This window comes from Helianthus annuus, chromosome 12 (assembly GCF_002127325.2).
Source record: "Helianthus annuus cultivar XRQ/B chromosome 12, HanXRQr2.0-SUNRISE, whole genome shotgun sequence".
Classification (NCBI taxonomy): Eukaryota; Viridiplantae; Streptophyta; class Magnoliopsida; order Asterales; family Asteraceae; genus Helianthus; species Helianthus annuus.
Genome location: NC_035444.2, coordinates 33204947 through 33211351, shown reverse-complemented (window position 1 = coordinate 33211351; position 6405 = coordinate 33204947).

Genomic DNA, 6405 nt, shown 5'->3' with positions numbered 1-6405 from the left:
TAAACATGGGTTAAAATAAAGAACCCTAATCATGTTTATTCAATCATAACGTAAATATAGATGCCAAGTTAGAGATACTTACTTGTAGGGATGATTATCTTTGAGGATAAAGATGAAGTCATGATTCCCGTTATGGTACCTTGTGTTGATGGATCACACTAGAGAGAATTGATCATGGTGTTCTTCTAGAGAGTTTTGATCACCACTTATCACCAATATATAAAGATCAATAAATAATGATCATGAATGGTGATCCGTTATAAAACTCTATGTTTTCTCTATTAATGGTACCTAAAGGGAAATCATAATTTCCCCTTAATACTAATCAATAATTACAATTACTACCATCAAGTAATTGTCGGGGACTAGTTATGTCATATTGGTAATGTTACGAAATGATCCTTAAGGCCACATCAACGGGTTATTTCTAACATTCTCCCACTTGGCCGAGTGATCATTTGTGATAAGTATAAGTAAGTTTGGCCAAGTTAAAACATTAATCAATGTTTCAAATTGAAATTGCAACAGAAAAATACAGTCATTGATTTACTGTCAACTCAAAACCCCCATTAATCATGTTACAACCCCAAATCAAAACATACGTAAATTTAAGACCAGAATGACTGAGGTAAGCCCTTTGAAATTAATTTGTATAATTATTGTCTATACGTCATCAGGTGCACATACGTATTTATAGACAAACAAATTTAGTGAGGAAAAATAATAACTAATCATTCATATGTACGATATGCTATTATGTAAGGCCTTTAGTAAAACCTGTCTTTATTATGAGCTCTTAAAAAGACTTTGGGTGTAGACCTTAGTTATCGGATCCGCAAGCATATCATGAATGTAATGTATTCGATACAAATAATTAGTTTCCTCTTCTTGTTCATAAACGAACAATAATTTGTATCGAAGTTTAATGCAGCACCTCTCGAACTGTTACTGTTCGAGGAAATAAGGTAGCTGACTTTTCACAGTAAGTCTTCAATATAGTATTTATATGGAGTTCATAAGTTTATGAGTCCACTGATAAGTTTTCAACAACACTTAGTGACAATTGCGTTGTTAATTAACAACATATTATGTCATTATAATTTATGTTGTTTTATCAGTTTCTTATGACTCCTCCATGAGACAATTATATCTGCTGACGTAAGGATATACCCCGAAATTGACATTCAAAGGAAAAGTAATTAACCTGTTTGAGTTCTCACTTCGTCTTACAGTCTTTCTCGTTTCTAAAGATATCGTAAGATGCTTCACAATAATCTATAGTGGTCTAATGTTCATCAATGTGAGTAAAATCTAAATGAGTATAGACTTGAACCTTCGTAAGGCTTCTAATTAACGAAGAATAAGGAAGTAATCTCATTTATCATTTTATCCTCTTAATGAGAGCAATATTGTTTGTTACATATGTAAGGGCCCACTTTAGAGTAGAGCTTATGGCATGAAACTAATGCCCCAATGGGTCTATCTCGGTATATTTTGATATCTCTCACGTAAGTGGTATTTCCGAGATTCATTATATCAAAATATTTGTGAGAAATTATTTGACTTATGTAACATATACTTATCAAAAGAGTGTCATCTATATAAGGATAAGTTTACATTAATTGCTCCCACTCATCCTGAGGTTGGTACACATAAATCCACTTAATTCGTGATGAAAAGAATTGCATTAAGATTTCGTCACATTTTGATGTTTGCTTCAACCCATATATGAATTTCATCGACTTAGAAACTAAGTGTTCTTGACCTTTCAGTTTAGAACTTTCAGGTTGTTTTGAACATGTAAGTCTTTGTTTAGGGAAAGTTGTTTTAATATCCATTTAATGTAGCTACAAAAGATTATAAGCTACAAGAACAACAATGATCCTCAAAAAAAACTTTTGCAAAAAGGTAAGATGATTCTTTGATAACAAACATTATTCTAAACAAAAAATTAATTTTACTAAAATAATTTTTATTCCATTTAGAAAATTGATTAACGCAAATGGCTTAATTAGGAAAGGTAGAATCAGTAAACTTTCCAATATCCATTTCAACTTCAGTCAAGTAGGATACATAATCATCAAAGTTAAACCTATATAACCTCCGTAGTTGATTATTGGGTTGTATAATTAGTTTCAGATTTATGGATTAACTCTTGATTAAGTTTCTATCGCTTTCAAGATTCTAAGTGTGTAAGAGTTGGTGGAGTATGGTGTACAAGAGGTGTAATCGGAGTAAAAATTAATAAGTCTCTTCCCCCCGCCTCTTGTACTTCTTGCAAGTCCCTATAAGGACTATTACTGCTCCCACTGACTTAGAAATCTTTAACAATTTAGCATGCTTATGGTCAACATTAGGAGACCAATAAATTCTAATAGAGTAACAAATTAATGAAGTTACTCCTTGTACTTTCTCTGTTTGAGGATTCCAATTATGGCAAGAAATCTGATTGTGCCCACGTCTAAGCAACAATGAAACTTTTGTTAAAGTAGCAGTATATTCTTAAAGAGAAAAGTTGTGAAGGAGCAGTGTCTTGCAATGTTTTAAAAACCGGTTCAAACCGGCCGGTTGTACCGGTTAAACCATTCGGTAAAACCGGTTAAACCGTCTGATACACCCGGTTGAACCTCCCGATACACCCGGTTAAACCGTTTTTGAGTCAAATCCGGTACGGTATAAAAACCGGATTTTAAAACATTGGTGTCTTGTACAAGAGGTACAAATTGATGTAACAACAAGCTTTCACTCCCCTACCTCTTGCAACTCTCGCAAGTTAAGATAAAGACACTTAATGCTCCCACTAACCTTTTAGATCTCTAGGAATGCTACAAGATGAGTTTCAGTGATGTACGTGTTGTGGGAACCTTTCATATATGTTAGACTTGATTTCCTTAATGTCCAGATGTTATAAAATATTTGAGGACATATTTAGAAGGAATCATAGTATACATGAATTAATTTCTTTAATATCTTTATTCATATAAGACATATTAAATACAAGTAAATATTATGATAAATGAATTATGTCTGAATATTCCATTTTGGGATAAGTTCCAATGAAATATAACTTCTAATGGAACTTAATTTATTCCCTTAGCCATTTAAATATTAAGGCTTATAACACATGCTCATAAGTCACTAAGAATGAGATTTGATAATATTTCATCCTTCATTAACCTAGTCATGATTTCTCATGAAATTTGGTCTTAATGGATGGAATTTGTAAGTCTCATTTTTCTTTTGTTAAATTTTCATTTTCATGATAACAAAAGATTGTGAAAAAGTGTAGCATCATCTAGTGCTATCTTATAAGGTTTCTATCCAGATTGAGATGACAAATAATATGAGAGTTTAAGGTAAGAGTGACTTTGTTTTAACCATGCAAACCTCACAACTGTCATAATGTAGCTTTCATATTGATACTAAATTCTGAATAATCTACAGAATATATAAGGTATCATAAAGCCTAATTATAAAACAGTTTATTATGGTTCTTATAGTCTTAACATAAAATTTTGCCACTAACTCTCATATTAATTATTTGTTGATTTCTGGTAAGGAAACACAAAGAACTAGAGTCAACTCGTCATGTGTTGATTGGAATATCATCATTAGCAGACTTAAATATCATAAATTTCTGACTACTTATCTTAGCCAGCTGTTCCATTGAATAATGGATAGTCTCGATGCTCATGTCTGGTTTAATGACACAAATTTGCAGCGAGACTTTCCTTTTGAAGAAACTTATAGCTGGAAATAGTACTTGTACACTATCGCTGAATCTTAAAAGTATCCTCCTTTAAGGTTTAGTGGCGGTGAGATGAACAGCATCTAATTTTCCAGTTTCATGCATTCCTTTTCCTGTACATATGCTGCTAATCAACACACTCGTTTTCCTTTGGTACTCTTGAGTGGTATAGTTGATTCTTAAGGCAACTTATGGTATTGGTGGAAAAGTTATATGTAATGCACCGGAAAAGTGTATTGATTTCCATGTGTAAACCTTTAAATTATGGGTCATGGTATTGTACACCATGATGTACTCGCATATGCCACTAAATTTATAGTAAGAATCTAGAGTAATGCATGCATCTTAGGAGTTATTTTGATTCTTCCAAAAAAAAAAAAAACAAATTAGTCTTCGGAAATTTAGAATCTAGAATAGCTCACATGATAGCAATAATTAAGTTAGTTCTTGATTATCATAAGAGATATAATGGTTGACTTATCCCACTAGTCATACTCTAGTTGTCTTCTGGAAAACTTTTATCAGAAAAGAGCAGTAGGATTATCATATCTTAAGAAATAATCAACAAAATAACAAGAGCAAATTTTGTAGAAACTCTTTAGTAAGCAAAACATTTTAGGTTTTGAAATTAGAGTGGAGGAAATAGATGAGATACAAACCTAAGAAGAAGCTTGGAGTGATTTACATTATGGGGTAATCAAGTAAGGCATAAACAAATTATTATATTGAAGATATAGTCTACTATAACACCAAAATAACAGACTAATTTAAGATTCTACCTGAATTTTGGCTTCGCTTTGGCTTTGACCAAAATTCAGACATTATGAACGTACATAAATAACAAATTGTCTTGATGTTCTATAATAAATCTGGCTTCGCTTTGGCTTTGACCAAAATTTATGCATTATGAACATACATAATAGACTGACTTATTGTTCTACATGAAATTTGGCTTCGCTTTGGCTTTGACCAAATTTCATGTATTATGAACATAAATAAATAAAACCAACTTAATGTTCTGCCTGAATTTTGGCTTCGCTTTGACCAAAATTCACGCATTATGAACGATATAAAATAATAAACCTCGGCTTAATGTTCTACCTAAATTTTGGCTTCGCTTTGGCTTTGACCAAAATTCAGCATTATGAACGATATAAATAATAGACCGTCTTTAGTGTTCTACATGAACTCTGGCTTCGCTTTGGCTTTGACCAAAATTCACATATTATGAACACACATAAATATAGACTGTCTCAATGTTCTACATGAACTCTGGCTTCGCTTTGGCTTTGACCAAAATTCATGTATTATGAACACACATAAATAATAAAGTAAAGCACATAAATATAACATAACACCTTTGGGCCAGAAATGAAATATTTATGTAAATTAGGCTGATAATTTATTATGTGCATCATCAAACAATTCGTTGTTGGTTTCATTATCCAACAATACACATAATCACATAAAATGGTATAAATTAAAGTTGGGCCATTCGCAAAATAAGAATCTCACATAAGAGTTGCATATAAAGGGCTTTAAGTGTACAAACATTTAGGCACAAAATCAACTATTCAGTTCATGGATTATAGTCTAGAATTTCTATAATCAATTCATTAATTGCAATCATTAAATTCAAACATTAATTCATGAGGACTTTGTAACCGATTAATTCAAGAATGCATGAATACATAATCAAGTGCATTGAAAAATTATTAATTATAAGTTCATCCTCATTGCAAAAGATTTTAAATTGCATTACTTTCATTAATCCAATATTACATAAAACTCTCATGTCAAATCAATGGAATTAGTTGTAAAATAACTCAAATAAAACATTTATGAATACATAATCAAATTTGTAACTGATGGAACCTATACTTGAATACATAATCATCTATCATGACTTAAAAAATAAAATTCATATCATCAACCAAATATTCTGTTGATTATTTAATACACAATTTCATGAATTTAAAATATCGTATGGTGTCATTTTGCATGAAACAATTCTTGACTAAATTATTGCAAAATATGATAACCAATGCTATATCATTATTTGATGCCCATAGTAAAGGCAAAATAACTATCCATAATATCAAATTGATGATTAGACGTTTCAACATTAAGTTGATCATTGATGGTCATTTATGGAAAAATAATAATCAAGTTGAATAAATGATTAGATTAATTAAGTTTGGGTCATGGAAAATAATTTTGATTCATGGTAATGAGTAATGAATTGAAAAGGAATTGAGTTTTAAATCACTGTTGATTTTATCAATAAAAGAAGATAACAAACGACAACAATGTCAACCATAGTATTTCCATTGTGTACTTTTGAATCCCATGATTGGATTTTATTAAATACATTCTTCAATTTCATACCCTTATTCATAAAAAATGATTCAACAATTATTTTGAAGAAACTAATCATCAAATCACATGATTGAATAGATATAATCGACATTGCTCTGATACCACATGTTGATTATATCTTTAAACATGGGTTAAAATAAAGAACCCTAATCATGTTTATTCAATCATAACGTAAATATAGATGCCAAGTTAGAGATACTTACTTGTAGGGATGATTATCTTTGAGGATAAAGATGAAGTCATGATTCCCGTTATGGTACCTTGTGTTGATGGATCAC